Source organism: Panthera tigris, chromosome C1, assembly GCF_018350195.1.
Source record: "Panthera tigris isolate Pti1 chromosome C1, P.tigris_Pti1_mat1.1, whole genome shotgun sequence".
NCBI classification, from domain to species: domain Eukaryota; kingdom Metazoa; phylum Chordata; class Mammalia; order Carnivora; family Felidae; genus Panthera; species Panthera tigris.
In genome coordinates this window covers 73769835-73794220 of record NC_056667.1, presented here as the reverse complement: position 1 = coordinate 73794220, position 24386 = coordinate 73769835, and the positions used below count along the sequence as shown (strand labels likewise).

At 37.2% G+C, this 24386-nt stretch overlaps 1 pseudogene; it reads right to left on the bottom strand.

Moving 5' to 3' along the window:
* Positions 1 to 1324: 1324 nt before the first annotated feature.
* LOC102965478 lies at positions 1325 to 18256 on the bottom strand (annotated as a pseudogene).
* Between the last annotated feature and the right edge of the window lie 6130 nt (positions 18257 to 24386).

The following is a 24386-nucleotide window of genomic DNA, read 5'->3' as shown; positions in this document are numbered from 1 at the left end:
ATTCCTTTTTTAACTTTCATAAATTATATTCATTTTAATTTGCCTTCCCTTTCAAGCTGGAAATCTAATACTGTAAATCTTTCTACTCTTCTTTTTTTAGATCAAAACTTCAGCCCATCATTTCTCCATATTGAACTCCTGTCTTCAAACATATCTCTTCCTCTTAGTTTTGTGCTATTTTAAATTAAAAATATCTACCTTCTATTTCTTTAATCAAGTTGTTAATAAAATTATAAACCATTTGGGGCTAAGAATGCTATCTGTGGATGGTTACTAGAACACTCCTTCCTGACTGATTTGATCCATTTATAACATTATTTGGTGTTATTCAACTGGTTTCTAATCTATTTTAAAAGCTCCTGGTCCTCATGCCTGCATTTTGGCCATTCTTTGATGTCCATGCTCTCTGATTCCTCTTAAGTCTCATATTCATAGGGAGTACATGATTTCAGTGATTATACATATCTGTTCTTGCTCCAGTCTCTGATCTTCAGTTTCTGACAGGTGGCAGACAGAAATTCAGATGTACTTGACAAATGGCAGTCTAATAAAGTATTTCAGTTTTCTAAAACTTGGCTTCCCTTTGAAGGATCCTATAGGAAGCCTTTGCTCTATGACACTGTTGATGTTCTTGTGACACTTGCTTCTTTACACTTGATCACACCTGTTAACATTGAGGTTCACCAGCATTTTAACAACAGACATTTCTTGGATTTCCCCATTTGACCAGTCTATATCACACTAAGCACCCTAAACTAGAGAATTAAGATCGGTCCAAGGTACCTGATGAAACAGATCCATTTGATATGACGGCATACTACATAATATTTAAATTATGTAATACATGTATATCTCCTGTTTGGGAAGTTCTTTATATCTTTATTGGTGGTGAGCATAGCAAAGATAGGTTTTTCAAAATTTCTCCATATATAATATGCTCATAATTTCTTTTATGGAATTGCCCATCAGAAATCTGCCATTAAACCTCCTCCAGAGAGCATAACACAAGTGATCAGAAATAAATTGCTGTTATTATAGTGTGTATACAAAGATATTGTTCTTTTTTGTATAACTATTTTTGGTTTCTGAATACAATATTTTCATGAATCAAACTCAGCTTTAGTACTAATATCTCTTTATGAGAAGGACTCTGACATAGGAAGTAGAGAAAAGAATATGTAAATTTTATGGAAGAATGACCAGGAAACACATGCAGGCTAATTTCACTGCTTGTATTTTCTCTTTTCTTTTCTTTTCTTTTCTTTTCTGAAGTGAACATAACTGCAAGATTATATTGTCTTCATAATGTAACAAAATATGAGGCTTAGAACTGGATCACTTGGCTCTTTCTCTTCTTATCTCCTCCCAGTTCAAAATGTTTGCATCCCTTAATAGCCAGCATTCTCTTAGATCTGCGGTTGGGCTCAACACATTCAAGCCTCAGCACAATCTTCTTTATAGTTTTAGCCTTTCTCTGGAAATTCAGCTTAGTTTGCCTACCATAGCCACTCTGCTTCCTGTCATAACACCGCTTTCCCTGGGCATAAAGAGAATCTTTGCCTTTCTTTTACTGGGTAATTTTGTGGGGTTGGAGCTTGCCATACTTCTTGCAGAAAGTTTGGTGGGTTTTAGGAACATTCGCTGTGGTTGTGAAAGCACTATCGACGTGGAAAGACTGCTTGTATTTTCTTAAAAAATTGAGGCATGTTAGTAAGCTAATAACAAAAGAGAGCACTAGGGAACCACAAATGGAAGAGAATCATTAGTTCTAGCTAGTGATTCCTCTACCCTTACTTCTGGTGCCAAAATGTGATTATATAAAAAATGATAACATAGTGGATTGTGAAATATCTTTAAAAAGTTTTTCCTCTTAGACCATAAATAGTAATAATAAACATTTAATAATCACTTACTATAGGTGACCAAAAACTTGGAAACACAGGCAGATGGGCATAATAAGTAGCTATTGATATTACAATATATGATTTGTTCAGTGGGCTTTCTGATATACTCAGCATATTGTCTCTCATCGTGCTGGGTATCACCCTCAGATAAGCTCTGAAGAACTTACAACTTGTATGGTTAAAGGGCAGGTACTTTGGAAATCTTTTGAACGGTTCTACAAGGCACCTCCTATCCCTTGGGTGTTTGGCAAGTTGGCCAGTTTGTACTGGCTACAACCTTGGCTATGACTGCTTCCTTCACCTTCTTGGAAATGGATCAGAGTCGACAAAAGAGTTTGTACAACAGACTGACTATATCTTTGAATGTTTAAACCACCTTTCTAAGTGTGCTATGAGAAATGGCAGCTCTTTCAAAGTAATATGCATTAAAAGGCTCTGCTATTTATTGTCAGGATCAGCCCTTCATCTGCTTAGCAGTATCAGCTCAACACATTCAGCTTTCATCAATCTGTAAAAAATATAAAATTATGGTATTTATATTTCCAGATTTTATGGATGCCCTGTATATATTGAGGAATCTTCTTTTTTCATGTAATTCTCATAACAAATCTATGAGTTGCCTTCTATTATTATTTCCATTTCACAGAGGGAAAAGTGGAAGAAGAGGGAGATTAAGTAACTTTTCCAAAATCACAGAATTGGTAAATAGAAAATTATAGGTCTTAGGTTTAGGGAATGAGAACAAATTAGAGGGAGAAAATTTGGTGAAGAAATACTATGTTAGCTAGTAGAACACAGATATTTTGCTGTATGTTTATGTAATCTCTCTAGCTTGCACATCAGATATCAGATTTTAAGATACACCAAAATGGCTTCCAGAGAGCTTTTCTGATAACCATACCTCAACATGGAAGTGCTAGGTGGCCTTTGACAAATTTTTAGCATCTCTGTGCCTTCAAAAATGGGGATGATTATTTTAGCTATCTACCTACCAGGTGAGTTGCTATTTGGGAATTCAAATACAAATTGTTTTTTGACTTCCTTGGAAGAAAGTCATACTATAAAAACAAATTTGGGCTATTATAATGACAAGTGTGTGAGTGTACATTAATTTCCCCCTTATGTTGTTATTGCCAGCAGATGGAGGTCGAAATTGAATTGCCGCTGACTGTTGTCCCTTGTTATGGCCTGTGGAGATATGACAATTGAGGAAGAACTTAGAGGAATGCCAAGTAGCAGAGCATGAAGCAGTGGGTGTGACCCACTGCCTTGGACATGTTATGGCTGATAGCACTTGGCGAGAAAAAAGTCTGCAGACTCTATAGTAGTCTTGCAAATAGATCTCAACATTAACCATGCCCTCACCCTCACCCCTATTTGATTCGCCCTGTAATCTACACATTTGCCAAAATCCACTCTACTAATTGTCTGCTAACTCACTGGTCCCCTCACAAAATACCTAAAAACTGAATAAATCACGCTTGAAGGAATTTCTTTGTTGCATTGCAAATGTGGGCACAGAAAGTTGAGGCAATGCATATGAAACTTCCTGTTCTACTTTGATTCCTTTTGGGCTCGTCCTGGTTCTTCATTTTTTAAATCTTTTTGTTTGTCCAGAGATTATAACCTAGGGAGTCCTTGGATGATCTTCCAGTGGTGCCTGACTCAAGGGAATTAGAAGCACAATATCTGTGCATGCTATCATGCTCATTTTTGTTTTTTTCCTTTAGGAGAGTCTGTAGCTTTCACAAGATCCTCGAAGGGGCTTAGGACTTCAAAAAGCTTATGAATTCCTGCTTTGGATCTTTGGTTTATGGGGCAGTGAAACTTTGTATGTTTGCTTTAACGATTGAGACACAGCATTTTATGTGAATGAGAACAAGGGAGTGGTGGAGAAAAACAGCTTGGAGGGCATTATTACCTTTCCCAATCTTCATTTCTTGTCATGAATTATTAATCATGAGGTAACACTTCATCTGATGCTTTGAAAACTCTCCCCCTGGTAAGAACAGCCTAATTGAATTGGAGGAAGTGGAGCAGGAAGAACTAAACGTGGACGTTGATGGTTTCACCAAAAGCAATTATACACCCTGCAGCCTTCTCCACCTGTTTGAAAACCCAAGGCCCACTAATTCTCATGCCACAAGGGAACGGATGGGAAAGTAGAGGAAAAATTAAAATTGTGGAGTTTCAAACATATCTTCCTTGAGAGTACTTCATTTTGGCAAAGGGGTGTATGGGGGGATAAGGGAGGATAAGTGGTGTGGACAGGGGTCTGATATACGGGAGATAAGAGCATGAACCAGTTCAGTCTCTGTGGAGTGCGTTCTGGCGAGGTAACAAAAACTTTAATACAGGCATACGTCTACCCAGTAATTCCAACTGCAGCAATGCATATATCTCAAACTTTAAAATAAACATGCATAATGGAATATGAAGGAGTCATTAGAAATCACGATTAAATACATTTTGATATGAAACTATGTTTTTGATATTTTGTGTAAAAAAGGCAATAAACCAATATGAATGTATACGGAGTATAGTATAATACGCATTGAAGAGAAATGTAATACTTCGGAATTGAGGAATATGTACCTTAAGGCACATTTTTATGTAATATAAACATGGAGGAAGTCTGGTAGGATATGCACTAAATGATAAAAATGGCTCCCGATGAGTGCTCTGATTGCAGTTAATTTATTTTTGCTTATCTTTATTTTCATTTTATTTTCTGTAGTAAGCATGTACTTTTTTTGGTCATTAAATGTACTAATACAAATTCAGACATTATCTTCTTTTGAAAATACAGACTCCAGGTTGAAAATAGACGGTTATATCAGCAAAGGATCATTCTTGGCAACTCCCAGAAGTTGGGTCCCACCTATCAGAAATTGAAGCAGGGGTGTGGGTGCCTGCATGGCTCAGTTAGTTAAGCATCCAACTCTTGGTTTTGGCTCAGGTTATGATCTCATGATACATGGGTTTGAGCCCTGCTTTGGGCTCTGTGCTGACAGTATGGAGCCTGCTTGGGATTCTCTGTCTCTCCCTCTTTCTCTGCCCCTTCCCATTTCATGCTTGCTCGCTCTCTCTCTCTCTCTCTCTCAAAATAAATAAGTAAACTTAAAAAAGAAGAAAGAAAAGAGGCTGAAACAAACCGAGATGATGGAGAATGCCCTTTCTCCTTCCAAATGACTAGGAGAGGCCGGTCTGGGCTTTTTCCCTGGATCTGAACCACTCCTTCCTATCCACAACCAGGTCAAACCAAGGGAGTTTCCACATGTTAAATAGCAAACAGAAAGGCTTTTGAAGACATTTGAAAATAAAAGGAAAGAAAATAATCTCAGACCCTACCAGAATTTCCTGCTTCATGCTGCCTTCACACTGACTTCCCTTTACCCCGTGATTACTCTGATCGTAGCATCTTCCAAACTATGCCAGAATTACCCAGCTTGATTTCCTTACACAATGCACACTCTCTCTGTCTTGGTTTCCACTGTATCCCCAGTGCTGAGCACAACACTCCATCAGTAAGTGGTGAGTGAGCAAATGATTAAATGAATGCATGTGTGAAGAGTAGCAAAGAACCACCAACTTGACTACATTGGATTCCCCAAAAGCAAGTGCAGTGAAATCCCAGTCTGAGAAACAGATATTTTTCCAAAGATAGCCAGAGTGGAACAGGCATCTCCAAGGGATAAGAAATGATGACTCAAAACAGCACTTGTGGGGATTTGGAAGGGCTAACAAGGAGAGAGGGGATGCCACAAAAACCAGGCTGAAATGAACAGGCAAAGATGGGTTGTTGCAGTTATATTGTACAATTGTAAATGACATTACTCTAGGCATGGGGGAACAAAGGTTGTTGAGTTTGCAGAGAAGTGGATTCTTGAATGGGTGAAAATTAAATCTGCAGGATGATTTTACGTGGAGACAGCACACAGGACAATTTTAGCCACATAAACAAGAATGGCCGCGTGCAATGATTTCTATTCAACCCCCCTGGCTTCCTGGCCTAAGCTGATTATTATTAAGCATTTATGCGGCATTTCATATGTACAAGTGCTTTACAATCATTTATTATTTATTCCTCACAACGTGAGAAAGCCACAAATCAAGGGCAGGGATAAAGTTAATACAATTTTATTAAACAAGAGGGGTGTGCCTAGCAGCAGGCTCAGCTACAACCAGGGAGTGTGACCTCACAGGAAAGAAGCAACAAGACAATTCCTTTTTCTCTTTTTCTGTTGCAATTTACACTTTTAATCAGTATTAAGTCAGGTGACCCTGCACACCTGGGAGAACTCCTGGGAGCCTGGAAACCTGGTGTGCCAACTCAAGGGAAAGCCTGCCTCTGAATCTGTCCTTTCTATCGCCGGTTTCCTCCCTTCCTCCCCCTCCCTGCTGGCTCCATTTTATTTCTTGTATTTCATGGATTTTTTTTTCTTTTTTTCCATCATGCCCCATCTCTCCTTTTGTTTGTTCCTATTTCTTTGTCCCTCATCCCAGTCTTCTTCCCCCTTCCTCTCATCTTTCTCTGACTCTCCTTTCTCTTCTCTGCTTCTGTCTCTACTTCTCTGTCCTCCTCTCTCTTCCCACAGACACACAGAGACGCACGGACACTACAGACAGAGAAAGAAGCAAAATCTAATTGTAGGAGGTGCAGAAGGTCATTTCCTCTCTAAGACAGTACTCCTTCACTGCCTTCTTCTGAGACCTGACACATGGAAAATTTTAACTCGATTTGTACAGGGAGAATAATGCCAGTGTTAATCCAAGTTGCTTGGAAGGTCATTTAAAAACCATTCCAGGTTGTTTTACTCCCACTGCTAGTGTTCTTCAGGCACTTCTCATAAATGCTAATGAATAATTCACCTTGGTAGTATAGACAAACACAGGCTGGTGGTGTTATTTGGAAATCATTCAAATTGACTAATTAGTCACTTCCTTTAGATTTTATTTAACGAAGGAAAAAGCATTTTGAGATATTTGGTAAATCATTATGTTACTAAAATCTTAATAATGTATTAATTTGGGGAAGGGTTGATCACATTTAGTGAAAAAGCCTGAATGGTTGCAATTTTTAAAAAATTATATATAAATTTATTACATTCTAGGCAGAATCTTATTAGTGAACAAAAATATCTTAGCTAGAGGTCTCACTGGTCTCATTTTGAGGAATAGATAAGAATCATTTGTTGTTAATGCACATATTGAAACAAAGGATAGTAGATGAACACTCTCCCAAAATCCCTTTAAGTACTAGTTTTCATCCATGACCACCTACTATGTGTAGGATACACTGTTCTACATGCTAATGATAGAGCAGGGAACCGACAGGAAAAGCACTTGCTTTTATGGAATTTAGATCCTATTGGGGATATTTTATAAAGGTTAAAAAAAGATAATTATTAGATGATTAGATAGATAAATAGATGATGGAAGGAAGGAAGGAAGGAAAGAAAGAAAGAGAAAGAAAGAAAGAAAGAAAGAAAGAAAGAAAGAAAGAAAGAAAGAAAAGGAAAAGAAAGAAAGAAAAGAAAGAGAAAGAAATGGATGGATGTCATAAAATGACAAGTGCTAGGTAGAGAATAGAAAGTGATTGGGTATGTTTTGGGGTATATTGGATACTATTTTTGGAGCAGTCAGGAAAAGCCTTTAGGGATGGGGACAATAGAGCAGAGACTAAATATTGAAAAGGAATCACTGTGTTAAGATCCAAGCATTTCAAGGAGGTAGATAAGCAAGATGTAAAGACCTGAGGTGAGAACAAGCTTGGTGCATTGAAATCTCATGTGTTTGTAGCCTAGTGAAAAAAGAAAGAGTGGTGAGAGAAAAGCTCTAAGTCTGGTCAGGGACCAAACTGCATTGTTTCTTTCTTTTGCTCATTAAACTTTTCCTAGCTAATAAAGGGAAGTTTCATCCCAGTGACTAAATCATTGCAATTCTCCATTATGGTAGGAGCAGGATGAGTTTCTTCAGTGTGACAAATGTATCTCCCCTCTACACATTTCCTTTTAAACCTATAACAATCTCTTCTTCAGGCCAGTAGATATAAGTCTTCAATGTGCCAATGAAGAGGAACCACAGAGAACATAGAAGGAACTTTCTTGGTTTTTCAATTCAGTGAAAGGCAGAGCATAATTAAAATGTGTAATAATGCACATCTTTGGATTTTATTCTCAAGATTATATTAAGATCCTCTTAGTTGGATAGAAGGAAGATTTCTGCACTCTACTTACCCCCTTTTCAACCAAGACCAAGCTGAGGAGAGAGAAGATAGCTGCCTGACTTGACTAGCCAACATCTTTGGAGCCACAAGCCCTCTGCCAAAGCTCTTTTCCGTGCTTTACTCCTTCCCTAAGAAGTGAGGGCCTTCCCAGTTCAAATTGGGTCCCGTCTCTGCTCAACCAGTGGTCACCAGCCAGTGGCCTGAGTTATAACACATAGACTTAGTGGGAGATGTGGCTGAAAAGACATTTTGGAGTCAGATAGGGATGGATCTTAAAAATAATGTCAGATAGGGCGCCTGGGTGGCTCAGTCAGTTGAGCGTCCAACTTCAGCTCAGGTCACGATCTCACGTTCTGTGAGTTCAAGCCCCGCGTCGGGCTCTGGGCTGATGGCTCAGAGCCTGGAGCCTGCTTCCAGTTCTGTGTCTCCCTCTCTCTCTGCCCCTCCCCCGTTCATGCTCTGTCTCTCTCTGTCTCAAAATAAATAAACGTTAAAAAAAAATTAAGAAAAAAAAATAATGTCAGATGATGTTGGCAGCCTAAATAAAGAGGTAAACTAAGGCAAGTTCAAAATTGTCAAAATTATGAGCTTATTCAGGAATAGCAGGGGAATTGCAATTCAGGCCATGAAAACTGTATCAAGCTACAGATGAGTCTGTTAAGGTCTGGGGCAGGCTATATTTATGGGAATATAAAAAGGAATGTAAAGAGGGGAGAGTTTAGTTAGGTCTGTTAAAAGAAAAAAAAAATCGTGGCCAGCTTTGAAAATTCTGCAAGCAGACAAAACCAGCCCAGTCATACAAACAAAGATCAATTTAGCTTACTTTGTGAGATCAGCCCAATCTGGATCATTTCTTGTTCATGTCTCTAAAAACCATAAGCAAAAATTTCCTGGGTTGATATGAAGCAACTCCTTGACCATCTCCATATTATTTAAGAAAATTCCAATACTATCAGTTTTCTATAAACAGGCATTTATAGGAAATTAGTTTCCCAGTCCTTAAATTTTGTTTTCCTGAGGGGACATATGTGAGATTTTACATTTTATATCCTCTGGTCCCATTTTACATTGAAATCCTTTCATGTTTTCTCCCTTCTCTGAAGATCCTTCGCACAAAGCATTGCTGATCAATTATGGTATTCAGATGTTGTTCATTATTATTTTGTCAAAGGTATAATTCTTTATATGTGGATTTTTTTTGTATGTTCTATGAAGCTGAGGAGGACCATCAGGTGTCTTTTTCCATGAAGCTGAGGAAGGCCATCCTCAAGAGTCTTGTCCCAGGAGGGGAAGGAAATGATATGGAATTTCACTGACCTCATTTGGGCGACACGAGGGCTGAAAATGAAGAATCTCATCTATGTCCCTCTAAGATGGACCATTTAGTTTCCATGATCAGTTGAGTTTCAGGAAAAGCCCTTGGCAGGACAATAATTTTATTTGTACATACACTCGGGAAGAAGGCATTTGTTTACTAATGCAAAACAGTAGAAATTTAGTTAAAAAGGTTAAACTGAGGACCAGAAGCTCAATGACACCTACTGATTGAAATACACCTCTCAACCAGTTTCCCCACTTGCCTATGTTAAATAGATCAACAGTGTCCTAAGTTCTGGGAGTTTGGCCACCTTCTGCTAGCATCTTGATGTTGTCCTTCATTATTTTTAGTTCTTATGTTACTTTCCCTGACTTATTGACATAAAAACAGCATTCTTCCCCAAGTAAGGTACAGCTTCCCCTTGTGGAACAGTGAGGAGGTTTAGGGCTCTGTGGTTTTGTAGGGTTACTTCTGCAAGGCTGTCTATTTGGGTTTGTTGATATTCAGAAGCTTGGACAGAAGTATTGAAAGTGGTAGACATGACTATAGAAATATTGTGAATTGCTTTTTCAAGGTTTGCTATTCCAATCCAAGGGAAAAAAGCTCTATCAAAAGTATGCCCCAAACCCTTTCTGTCTACTGCAGGGTTATATGTAGGCAGCCACCCAAATTATAACATTCCCAGTTCCAAAGCATCCTTTTAAGTTGATAGGACAGACTCCAAATAAGCTATAAAAGCAGCAGAATGAAACATTTTTCTAATTTTTGTGTCAAGGGTGAGGACAATGATCCCACAACATTCCTTCCTATTAAGAGGAAGCATAAAATATATATATTTTTTCTCCTCAAAAAGAAATACCTAATGTCTTCCAAGGGTAACACATAGTTGGGTCTCTTTGCTCAGATTCTTTTCCCTGGAATGAAAGAGGAGATCTCATAATTGGAAATACAGGCTTTTATACAGAGCACATGATAATCAGTTTCACTAACATTGTGGAGATGGTTATGTGATGCCTTAAATTTCTAAGTAGAAACACTTATAGATCTAAAGTAACAAGTGAGCTGGTCTAGTATAAGTAGGATTTTGGTGGAAGTTTGGAAAATCTCTGGAGAAAAAGCAAATCATTTACCATATTTTTGGTCAATTCCTAATGGAGTACCATTGAGTGGGAGCACATAAGCTTTTCATTTCCTGGTCTTGTTATGGCTTTCATTGTTCCATTGTAGAGATACATTAATGGATGAGTTGATACAGTCTTCTGTATTTCAGTGGGATGTGAATTCATGTTCATCTGGGTCATACAAAATAGTATCGTTACAAATATTAAGTGGGAGATATCCTAGAGTTTTGACATTCCCATCATCGATTTTGAAACAAAGAAAATTTTGGGGTAATATTCCAGAACTGACTGAGGGATAACCATTTATCCAAAAATGGAAAGCCATAATATTTGGTGCCTTTTTCCAGAAGGAAGGAAGGAAATGTGTGGCTCCAAAGTTACCAAAGGAAAATCCTACATGTTTATCAGATAAATTTTGCCATCCTTCTCAAGATAGTGACCAGGCCACCAATTCAAGTTTATCATGAGTAATATTTGCTCTGGCACAAATCTGACAGTATGTTTAGCAGAATCAAAGTTTTTGTAAGGTGGGGATAAAAGGATGTGTTGAAAACTAAAGTGAAGAACAATGGTAAAACTAGAAAAAGAACAGTTGAAGGCCTGAATTACCTAATTTAACTAAACACAGAGTAATTAAAAAAACCAACCAAACAGGAAAGTTATATAGGCTTGGCTCAGGTATTTTGAGTAAGCTGTCTACTTCAGATGCCATGAAATTTGGCCTAGAAATTTTCAGTTTCAGGTCACCAGTTGGTATATAGGTTCACTCAGGTTTGGGGGCTTTCTTTAGATGTGATGCATGAATCTAGGAGTTTATTCCTTTAAATTTGTCTTCCCAAGGGTTAGTTAACAGCACCTAGTAAAGGCCTTTCCAGTGATGTTGAAAAGAGTCACTGGAGATGTCTTTTCCATGAGAAGAAATCTCTGGACTATAAGGTGTGATGTTTGATGCCTCTGTTTCCAGGGAGTGCTTTGTATAAAGATTGTTCTACCAGATGGTGACTATTTTCTATGGATTTGAACAGGCTTTTGCAAAATTGAAGTATATCCCTCTTTATTAGTTGTGGGTCAAAAAAAAATGGGGCTAAGTGTATCAGTCATTGTGTAATTATTTCAAAAGGTGAAAGTTTATGAATTCCGAAGGGAGTAGATCTAAGATTTAGAAGAACTGACAGTAATGTTTTTGGCCAGGGTACTTGAAGGGTTTCACCTAATTTAGCTGAGTCTTAATTCCATTTGTATGTTAGACAATCCCTGAAGATAATAAGCACAATAAAAGTGCCACAAAACTGGTCAGAAACCACAGACTTGTCTAAGTATCTGACCAGTAAAGTGAGTTCCCTGTTCACTATGAAGTTTAAGGTGGGGGTGGGGGGAGGGGGGAATATTTTCTAGTAGGATTTTAGCTACAGAGGAGGTAGTTCCTTATCTATACAGGAAAACTTCAGTCCAATGTGAAAACATGCATACCATTACTTAGAACATATTTATATCCATGAGATGGAGGCAATTGTATGAAATTCATCTGCCAAACCTCAAATGGTCCACCGGGTAAACTAAAATGCCTCAGGGGCAGTATGGATAGTCTTCCCTGGGTTAAATTTAGCATGGTGAAATGACCAAGGTAAGTGCTTTTCGTGGCCTTGCAGATGCTTTCCACCAATGTTGATTCATGAACATTATTATTTTATCACTTGACCAGTGATTTCATCTATGAATGGTAGTTAATAATGGAAATTTTAGATTTCCTGACAGTACCAGTTTATTATTGGGTCAGAACCAAAGTTTCATTTCTTCATGATACCAACAGCTTTTAGCTCTCAAATTATCTTTTTCTCTTTCAGAAACCAATTGTTTGTATTTGCCTGGGTAATTTTCTTAGGTTATCACTAGGGGAAGTAGTTTTCTGGACCATGACAGAAGTGTGGTCTATGGATCCCATAGGAACAGCATTTTTTGTGGAGGCATCAGTGAGTGGTTTCCTTTGGCTTCAACAGACAGACTTAGAATGCTTAGGGACTTTAATAAGCTTTAAGAGCCGCTGATGGGAGTATAGCATCTAATAAACTTTGGACATAAGAACCATCTTAAATTCTGTTTCTACTGCAAGTAGGAAAACGTTGTTGCTTCCATAAAATCCAAAATCATGGGTTATTTCAAAGGCATATTGACTATTAGTATGGATGTTAGTAGCTTTAGCTTTAGCAAGAATACATGCTTGAATAAGAGCATGTAATTTGGCTTATTGGGCTGAAGTAGGCAAAAGTCATCATGAGGGGTTAATATGTGATTCATCAAAGTCAGTCATGGAGATTTCATCCATGGAAGAAGTGAGAAAGGGAGCAGGTTTGAATTTGTTACAATAAATAAGAGTGATCTGAGGAGCAGTTAGCAAGAGAATTTCATAAGAAGTAAGATGGCTTCCTGAAAGGTGTTAGTTATGTTGTGAGTTCAAGAGAGCAACAATACCTTGAGTTACAAAGATGGTCAAAGAGGATCTCATAACTATTTCTTCGGTGATCTTTACCAGAAAGGCAGTAGCAGGGATAACCTTAAGGCATGGAATATGACCTCAGTCCATGGGATATAATTGTTGGCTGTCATAACCTAGAGATTGGTGGTAGACCCCATGTTTTGGGGTAAATACTTTAAAGAAATTTCCCTCTTTTTCATATACAAAAAGAAAAAGAGTTAGCTGATAGTTTGGATGTTCAAGAGTATGTGAATTTATTAAGCTTCCCTTCAAGGTTTTAAATGTCAAGTTATCTTGGTTTTCCCAGATAATAAGATTAGGTTTAGTGGTTTTTTAATAAGACATATAAGGGTTGTGCCATTAAGGAGAAAACTGGAATTCAGTTGTGACAATAACTCAGCTAGCCCAAGAAAAGCCTGTAATTGACATTTTTTTTTAGGTTTAGGAAATCTTAAGATGCCATGAAGCTTGTTGGGATCTAGGTATAACTCTTGTTTTGAGATTAAATGCACTAAATATCCAGTTTCAGTTTGAACAAATTGCAACTTTTCTTTTGAGATCTTGTATCCCTTACGGGCTAAGAATTTAACAGGTAAATACTATTTTCTTGTGAGGAGGCTTGGGACAGTGAACAGAGAGAAAAGTCATCTCCATATTGTAGTGAGATGGAGCCTCCAGAAATTTTTATATCATCTAGGTTTTAAAATTTGTGAGAACTTTCAGTAAAACCCTGGGCCATTGATGTCCATGTATATTGTTGTCCTTCCCAGGTAAAAGCAAAAATGTGTATCAATATTAACAACTTCAGTCTTATCAACTGAATGCACTGCATAAATCAATCACAATGAAAAATTTACTTTTGGTAAGGATAGATGCTTGTATGGGAATTAGGAACAACAGGATAGTGAGGAATAATAATGTTTTTTATTGCTTGAAGATCTTGGACAGTCTTCATCTGCAACCATTAGGGGTTTTTTTACAGGTAAAATAAGGGTGTTACAAGGATTGGTGCAGAGGATAACAACTCTATGTTGTATAGTCTTCTATGATAGGTCTTATGCCCTGTAAAGCTTCTTTGTCTATATGGTATTGATTAATTCTGGGGAGGGGTTTTAAGAGATCTATTTGGATCTTTTTTTAAAAAAAAATTTTTTTTTTAACGTTTATTTATTTTTGAGACAGAGAGAGACAGAGCATGAATGGGGAAGGGTCAGAGAGAGGGAGACACAGAATCTGAAGCAGGCTCCAGGCTCTTAGCTGTCAGCACAGAGCCCGATGCAGGGCTCGAACTCACGGACCGCGAGATCATGACCTGAGCTGAAATTGGCTGCTTAACCGACTGAGCCACCTAGGTGCCCCATGGGATCTATTTGGATCTTAATGCCAGGGGGAGTGAGTGCAGAATGAATTCTGCCTATGTTCTTGGAGGTTTTTCCCATAGAGTAGGGAACATTAAATCTAATAATGAGAATGAATCTGAAGTTTGATCTTCCCTGGTTTGTAAACTACATGTGAAAGAAAAAGAGTTTGGATTTTCCTGGTGGGTAGATTCAAGGGATTTAAATTTAGGGGATTCAAACTCAAGGGTTATTCTGTATTTTATTTATTTTATTACTTATTTTAGAGAAACAGAGAGCAGGAGGGAAAGAGGCAGAAGGGGAGAGAGAAAGAATCCCAAGCAGGTTCCATGCTCAGCGCAGGGCCATATGCGGGGCTTGATCCCACAAACCTGGGATCATGACCTGAGCCGAATTCAAGAGTCAGGCATTCAAATGACTGAAACCACCCAGGCACCCTGAGGGTTATTCTCTTTTGGAAGAAAGAAACAACAGCGTACTTATTTTTTAAGGAAATCTTATCCTAGTAAGTGAATAGGTACTGCTTCACTGAGAAATGGGTGTTCGTTTTGCAAAGGTCTCAAACAAAAGTGTATAGATTTAGAAATAGGAACCACTGTGGTTTATTTGACATGACTAATATTTGAATAAATGTATTGCTCTGAGGAGTAGCTCCTGTGTCAATTAATATTTCAGGGGATTGGCCCCCAATTTGGAGAATAGTTTCCCTCAGTCTATTTAACTGTAGAATGGGAAACAGACCTTGTGTTTCCTTAGAGCCCCATCATTAGGATGAGTCTGATCCTTAGCTCTTGGAAAACTCTAATTATCGTGATAATTAGATAAAATATTTTTTATTTCTAGCAGTCATTTCTCCAAAGGCCAGGTTTTTAACAATTATGACAGAGTCCAGTGGGGAGAGTTTGCTTAAGATATTCCATCTGTTGAAATTGAATCTTTAAAATTTTAGTTGCTTTTCTTTTGGATTCATTGTCTATGGTGCAGGCTCACCGATTAGCTAGATTGACAGATCAGGTGTGGACAATGTTCCCCATTCTATGTAGATTCTCCTGACTAACAGAGATAGATCTCTGTTTAAAACATTTATAAAGATTGACTTAAAGCCTACCCTGCTGGATTCAACATTTATAGGGAGCCCAGAATTTTCTCTAAAAACACTGTGGAGTCTGCTATGGTAATCATGAACAGATTTGGCAGGCTTTTGGGTGCATGCCTGAATTTTGTTCCAGTCTACTGATTTAGGGAAAGCCCTTGGGATGGCAAGATGCATCCTTCTAGCTATGGCACAAGCTTGGTCATATAAAAGAAGTGGTGGTTGAATTATTTGGAATTCTAAAGATTTTTCAAGTCTTTCCCAGTTAACAGATTTCATCCAATGCTGGGCTTGACCTTCTCCAACAAGCATGTAGACTAATTGATAAATAGATAAGTTTGAATTAAAATATTGAATTCTTGAGGAAACGTGTGAGGATGCTCATTGTTACTTTGGGAAAAATCTTGTGTTATAGTCTAAGTTCAGCTTTGGTCCATGAGATGTAGGAAATTGATGATTTATCAGGATCTTCAGAAGACCTAATTTTAAAAGGGGGAGTTTTAATAGGTTCAGTTGGTATGTTTCAGCAATAGAGAAGACGGAGAGTTCAGATAAGGGAGAGGATTAGAAGAGGACACAGGTGGATCTAGAGGAGGTGGAGCAATAGATTTAGGGGAGATCTTGGCTGGTGTTGAGTTTTCTGCAAATGAAGCGTTTATGGGAAATCAGTCTCAATCCTTAAGTTTTGTTTTCCTGAGGGCACATGTATGAGATTTTCCATTTTATATCCTCCAGTTCCATTTTAGATTGAATTCTTTTGCAGTATAGTGTGCCTTTGATTTTAGAGAAGTTACCAAAATATGCAAGACTAAGGCACTGATAGGGATTGAAGCATAGCTCTTCTCCATTATTTCCCTTTTTATTTTCTTTAACTTTTTTCTCCTTTCTCTGCTCTCTCTTTTTTCTTTCCTATTGCATTCTAAGTGTAGGCTTTATTACATTCTAAGTGTAGGCTTTAGTGACCCACGTGGCATAATGAGAACTATAATGCCTGGGTCAAACTTTTGGATTTTTACAAATCCCCAGTTTGCAAAGATCACCTTATCCTTGTCCCACTGGTAATGGGACACTTAGCTTTTCCATCTTCCAACACCCCTGAAGAATCTTGGGCTTATCTTTTCTGTAGAAATTGCTGCTGCTTCTAAACTCCCAATCACTTCTCTGCATGTAATCACCTGTATACACTGTTTAGTTTTCATACTATATCACACTGCTGGACACTGATGTAATCTCTTTACTTTCCAAAATACCACCTACTGAAGGCTATGTATATAGTAGATTTTATTGAGGATTTGGAATCAATGGATGAGAGATGGGATAATGGAGTGATTAAAAGGTGGATAGGTCACAATGTGTACAGCAAGCTATGAAAGAAAATTAGATGACTTCTTCTTAAAAGCCTTCCTTTTGTTTGAAGGAGTTCACACTTTAGTTTTACTTAGGCTTACAGCTTATTGGGTGAGATCCACCCACATCATCTGCTTTACTTGAAGTCTACTTATTTAAATGTTAATCTTGTCCAAAACGCCTTTATAGAACATTTAGAATAACATCTGACCAAATATCTGGGGCACTGTGGCCCATCAAATGGACACATAAAATTAATTATCTCCCTATACAAAACCTAAAGACATGGGAATGTTATATCTATTAAAGAAAGTTCTCTCCTCTGTGAGTTTCTTCAGCCAGTTCTTAAACTTATTTTCCTTCTCCTCAGTACAGAAATTCCTTGTTTGTCACCACTTCTTGGTTGTCTCTCTCATTTGACAAATCAGGAGCATGGATGGTAAAGGGGCATGTGTATGTGTATGTGTGTGCACATGCATGAATGCACATGTGTGTATTTCTGTGCATATAGTAAAAATGTAATTCTATTTGGAAGGGTCACTTTGACATAAACTAGGAAAGCACTGATATGTCGTTCTGTACAAGCAGCTTTCTAAAATTTTGAGTATGCTTAACCCAATGACCACTTTTTTTTTTAATGTTTAATTTTGAGAGTGAGAGAGACAGAGCACAAGCAGGGGAAGGGCAGAGAGAGAGAGGTAGACACAGAATGTGAAGTGAGCTTCAGGCTCTGAGCTGTCAGCACAGAGCCCAACACAAGGCTGTAACCCACGAACTGTGACATCATGACCTGAGTAAAGCTGGACACTTAACCGACTGAGCCACCCAGGTGCCCCACCCATCAACCACTTCTCTATTTTGATGTGAAGATCTTGTAGTCAAAGAATAAAGGAACTTTGCTCCTTTCTTTATCCTTACACCTTACTTCCCCAAAGAGAATTTATATGTTGTAGGTCCAAAGGAACTGTTGGACTCTTCTATCTTATGCTAAGAAAAGGATTTTCATGGCAAATGAATATGATTGAGCACTGGTAGATTTAAGAGTTTAAAAGTGTATTCTAAAGGCTAGCATAGGTCTAGGAATTTGTTTTTAAAATAATGTGCTATGTTGGGGCTCCTGGGTGGCTCAGTCGGTTGAGTGTCCGACTTTGGCCCAGGTAATGATCCCGTGCTTCTTGGGTTCAAGCCTCGCATCAGGCTCTGTGCTGACAGCTCTGAGCCTGGAGCCTGCTTAAGCTTCTGTGTCTCCCTCTCTGCCCCTGCCCCACTCTGTCTCTCTGTCTCCCCAAAATAAATACACATTAAAAAATAATAAAATAATGTGCTATGCTGAAGAATTCATGAAAACAAAAAGAGTGGCTAAGTCTAAGTCTGAAGTTTCACAGAATAGCTCCCACTGTGAAGTGCCGCCATCTTAGCGAGTCACTCTCTTAGTGAGTGTGAAGGATAATGTGTGCTCCACTTGTACTTGACCTCATTGTTTTCATTATATGCAAATTCTCTGACCGAAGTTGGGTTAATAATATAAAAGTGTTTGTTGGAGATTCTTCTATTCTTATTTTCAAGACCTAAACTTTTGTTTGTATGTGTATCTGAGTGTCTGTTATACAAGTGGGCATAACTTTTAAAATATACACATACATATATACACAAAAGTCTAAATTTACGAAACATAAATTGAGAAAGCAATTTCTTTTTGTAGCACAATCATGTAAATACAATATAGCTGAAAGGAGAGCTTTTCTTGCTGAAGAGGGAGCAGGTGTTGATGGAAAAGTTGAGGCGGAAAGTAGAAACTTCCTTGGTTTACATTTGCCCATTGGGGCAACCTCCTATAAATTCAGCTTACAAATTACTTAAGTTGAAGGGGCTAGTAGATACAGTATCCAGGAAAACAGTCCTCAATGTGGTTTTTAATAGCTGAATATGGAGTTCATTTAAAATAAATTTCAGTATCTGCTCATTCTGATTTCTACTCATTCTAATAAACTATCATCCCTGTGAAGCCCTTCCCAGTGTTTTCCTTGAAGGGAAGGAATCATTGCTACTCATAATGTTCCACTAGCATGTAATTCCTATATCTGTTAGTGCTACCCATGCAGCATTTTATTTAATTGTGGGCTTCTTAAGCCAGAGTCCTGTATCTTTATATCCAAGAACTTAATACAGTGCCTGGATCAGAGTTATGTGTGACCAGTGAACGTATCTATCCCATAGTTTTAGAATAAATATGTTTTGAACAAAAGCATTGGGTTGATCCATACAGCATAAAGTAGTCAACCTTGATTTTAGGTTTTCAACAGCATACTATTTCTTCCTTTCACATTCAGTTTGAGTAGCCAGATGTGTTATCAAATTAAATAAATGTTCTTCATTTACAGAATAAATTAAAATTAAGTTTTTTCTTAATGCTTAGAATTGTATGTGCTTCATTGAAATAAGTAAGATGTTTTGAGAGATTAGGATCTTAGACCTGTCAAATAATTAGTGTTAGAATCATTGAAATTTTTTTATTATTTTAATATGTTTCAAATTAGAAATTAAAGAGAAAAAGTGGATATGTAGAAGTAATGAGATTAAAACAATCCTGTAATCAAAATTGCAGCTTCTTTATTCTGGTATCTATGTAAAGTAATGGAGAAAATGTGAAGATAATTATAAGAACAAGAGGTTTAGTAGATTCTAAAATCATAGGGTTGGAAATTGCTTCCCAAGATCCCTCTGCCATGAGTACTTTGAATGAAATATGGCTTTGATTTGCTTTTGGATCACAGAGGTACAAAACAATTATATTTCTGAGTGATTGGGGATCGGGGCATGGAAGATAGGATTGACCCACACTCCTCTCTCCTGGCTGCCATCAGATAACCAGTTTTCAAATCCTCACATAATTTATTATAATTTTTTCTAATAGTATGTAGGTGTTAGCAAGAGAAGATCCTTGTATAAGGGTAGGGAATCATCGCTAGGGTATTGCTAAAGGAAATGATATTCTGAGATGTATTGTTTTACTTTGCTAGATGCTTCCATTTGGGGATGAGACTGTGCTTTATAGACTACAACATGCCATGCTATTCCCATTTCCCATTATTCAAAAAGAAAAATTATGGAAAAGTTATGCTTCATTCTTGGTTAATAATTAAACAGAAAAGAACTTCTTTCAGATTCTTTTGAAGTAATCACAAGCAGTTTTTGAAATCTCAGCAAAGGGAATGCCCCATGTGTTTCTTCCCCTTCTTTTTTGATTCTATGTCATGGAAAGGATGAAAGAAGCACCTTAAGAAGAAGATGACTGAAACTTTTGACATTTTTAAGCAAATATGAAAGCTGAGTAGTCACAGGATTAGTTCCTTAAGAAGGTATAGTTACAATTTAAAAAGCTAGAGGAGCATTTGTGGGGAAGTGACCTGAAACACAAGAAGCATTCTAAAATTTTAGAAAAGGTAAAAACTAAAAATGTGAATTATTAAGAAATATATGATCAAACTTTGTATGTAACATTAGGACTGGAATGAATAAAAAAAAATAGTATTTCCTGAGAAAGATACCAACCTATCTTGGGGTATCATCTCCTTTAAAAATCTTCCTTTAAAGTTATGTTCCTTACTCTACTTTATTTACATACTTAAATGGAAATGTAACATTTCTTAAAAAAAATAATTAGTATTTTCATATCAGCTATAATGAACCATCGCAAGCTCATGTACACACACACACACACACACACACACACACACACAGAGTCTTTGACTTATAATTTTTGGCCATGATGAGCACCACTGCTAGCATACTAGCCGAATATGATCACAAGAAAATACGTAAGAGGGTAAAAGTGTTTCTTGAATGGCAGCACTGAAAACCCAATTTCTAGTGTAGTCATTTGGGTAGAAGGAACAAGCACAGCATACTGAATGCTTCTTCCTGGCATCTGCCCTGGCTCCTTTGTGCATCCTTGCTGATTGGTCCATGCCCATGTCATTCTGATTTTTGACATTTTTTGATGTCATTTATGATAATATGTACAATTACAAAGTGATAGGCAACACTTCAGAAGTGTTCACAAATTTTACATGTATGAGAGCTAGTAGAAGACCTGCTAGCATATTCTCAAGAACATTCACTGCAGTATTGTTTGTAATGGGAAAAAAATGGGAACAACGTAAATGCCCACTGGTAGGAGAATTAATAAAGTCCTCACTTTGGTATGCTGTACAACAATAAAAATAAATGAGGCAGATCTATTGACATTCTCATGTAAAATCTGTAAGGTTTAGTAGTCTTTATTGAAAAAACAAGTTTCCAAAAATATCCACAGAATAATATTATTTTTTTGTGTATAAAAAACAAAAGACCACAGAAATTAGAATGCTCATTTGTATATGTAAATTCAGAGAAAAAGGACCTGGAGAAAGCACATCAAATCAATGACAGTGATTGTCTCTATTGACGGTACATGCTATAGGGATACAGGGCTGGATGTCACAAGTGATTTTAATCTCCTGTCTACTGTCTTCATTTTTACAACGGGAATGCATGCCAGTGTTGTTTGATTAACTTAAAATGTTTTATAAACGTTCTAGGGGTATTGAAAAGAGTCGAGGGGTGGGGGTGGGGGGGATATTTGCCAATTTGCTATGTGGCTTTTCTCCTTCATGTCCAGGTAATAAACTTCAGATATGGCCCAATCTATCAAAACACAACAAAGCAACTGACCTAATGCCAAACCCTCCACTCATTGCTGAAGCAGAGTGTGCTGGGCAAGGAACATTATGCTTCTTTCCCAAACATAAACCCGTTTGAAAGTGTTTCACTCTGTGTATATAACAGCCCATTTTGGGTGTATGTCTTCTTTTTTTTCCCACCCCAGCAGTTACCTGGGGTTCTTACTGACTAATGAATGCAAAACATGTATTTTTCAGAAGACATGTAGGGTTTAATAAAACAAGGTATAAAGTGATATATTATAGAGCTAATTTGGGAGATTGGAACAAAGGATCTATTGAATATAAATGTCCTTATTCTAGTGAGTCAGCATTCTGGATATTAGAAAGATGGATTGAATCATGGACATGGCAGAGAAGATATGTTAGTAAAAACCCTTGGCCTTTAAAGTTCTTCTGTGAAAACCCTGGCCTGCCTGCCCCTGTCAATAGGAGATAGACTTCTCGGTTATATGCTTGTGTGCTCTCATGGAACTGCTTTTTGTTGTTGTTGTGTTGTTTTCTTTTGTTTTTGTTTTGTTTTGCAGGTTACATAATAATTGTTCTTTTCTAATAGACAATAAGCTTTATGAAGTCAAGGACCATGTGTTTTCATTCACCTTTATATAGGCATAACTCCTGCTAAGCAACTGGCAAATGATTCAGTGAATGAAATCAATGAGTACAATAGCTGAATTTATACTGTGGGAGAAAGCAAAGACTTTTAAATTAAATTTTGCTTAACTCTTCTATTCTCTCAGAAAATAGGACTCCACTTTGTAAACTGCAGACCAATTTAATGTGATTATTACTGTTTTAGTGAAAATAATGAAAGTATCACTATCTGCCACTCATTAGTCTAGAAATGAAGGATATGAGGATGGTGAATAGGCTGTACCACAAAGAACTGAAATTTTACAAGAAATTTCACCTTGGACCTTCCATATATGTGACCAACTTAAAGACCTCCTTAAAGTGAAGGGGGCTGTGTGATTATGATACTATTGCTGTGTCCCGGTTTTGATATATTATTTGGATAGCACTGGCAAAGCCGTAGTAACAAGTCATACTCTGAACAAACCCTTAAGTAGAGCTTACTCTGTGCCAGAGACTCTTTTGAGGTCTTAACATGCATTAACCTAATCCTTTGTTTCCCTAATTAAAGAGGTAATATCTACTTATTATGGAAAACTTGAAATTGTAAAAGACTGAATTTCTGATTGTCTTTAATGAATCTTTCACTTTATCTTTATAAAGTTATTTGGTCTCTGGAGGATTATATCAATTTTTTTTTTTTTAGTATCAATCTGAGAAGCCTTGTTTTCTTAACAGGATGCATAATGTATTTATTTTATATATTTTCATAACTAATAGATTTGGCCTTGCTTTTGCCATGCCTTACGAATTTTGTTTTTTTATTTGCTTTTATTTTCCCTGCTCTGCTGTTGCCTTAGTTTTCTATGTTTCACTTGTTTTTTTTTAATTTTTTTATTAATTTTTTTAACATATATTCATTTTTAGGAGACACAAAGAGATAGAGCATGAATGGGGGAGGGTCAGAGAGAGACAGAGACAGAATCTGAAGCAGGGTCCAGGCTCTGAGCTGTCAGCACAGAGTCTGATGAGGGGCTCAAACTGACACAAGATCATGACCTGAGCCAAAGTCGGACGCTTAACTGACTGAGCCACCCAGGCGCACCTCACTTAAGTTTTCTGTGTTTCACTATACCATGATCTTTTTAAACATATGTCTTTATTTTCTTATACTTATTTAGAAGATAAAATTCTTATTTTTAATTCTAATGGTTGCCTTTTAGTTTATGACATACATAATACGGTCTATATTTCTTTAATTTTCAGAGATAAGCACAAAGGGATAACATTCATTGTCCTTTTTGCCTATTAGAGAATTTAAGAGGTTAGCCAATGTCCTGCCATATCCTAGGCTTCATTAATTGTCTGTGGCTGTAGATTCAACACATTACTTTACAATTACTGTTTTTACCCTGTAAACTTTTTCCATTAGTTGTTTTTGGATTTGCCACTGAAACTCCTAACCAGTGCTACAAATGCAATTCATAACCAGACCTGTAAGCACAATTTATTATTTAGTAATAATATTGTTTAGTAACAACAAGAAATATATATATATAATACTTTTATGTACTGGATACAGTGCTATATGAAATTTTTCATTGCATATTTGCTATAATTCTCTGAGGAAGTATCTATTTTTACCTCCATTTTCATAGAGAAGGACCTCAAATTCAAATAGATTAAGCAATTTATCCAAGGTCAGTAAGTTAAGCTAGTGGTTCCCAACCTGAGATTTGAATGTAGTTCTCTTGGTCCAAGGAAGCCTCAACTCCTAAAAACCACACTACCACTAGAATGTCTCATTCATCTACCTTCTCTAATGATGTGTTCATTTTTTCAACTCAAAGTTATGAAGTACATAATACGTGATAGGCATTTTTTGACAAAATGGTGAATCCTTGCCGTCGTTGCCTAAGGTCTGATATTGAAGAGATTCAATAAAGGAAGCCATGATGCTAAAGTATAATAAATATTATGGTAGGAGAATTACAGTGTTCTAGGAAATCTGAAAAAGTCTGCACTTTCTCTGGACATCAGGGCAGGTAGCACAGACTGGGAGATTTGGGGGAGGGAGATAGGAAAGGCGAGGAGGAGTAAGAAACTGAAAGAAGGTGAATATGGCTAGAGAATCAGATTCTGTCATTTTGATAGGAAAAATGAAAATGGCAGATTTAAAAAGAAGAAGGAGGGTTGAGAAATAAGGCCAAAGAGATACCCCTAGGTTATTTAATAGAGGTTGTCTCTGC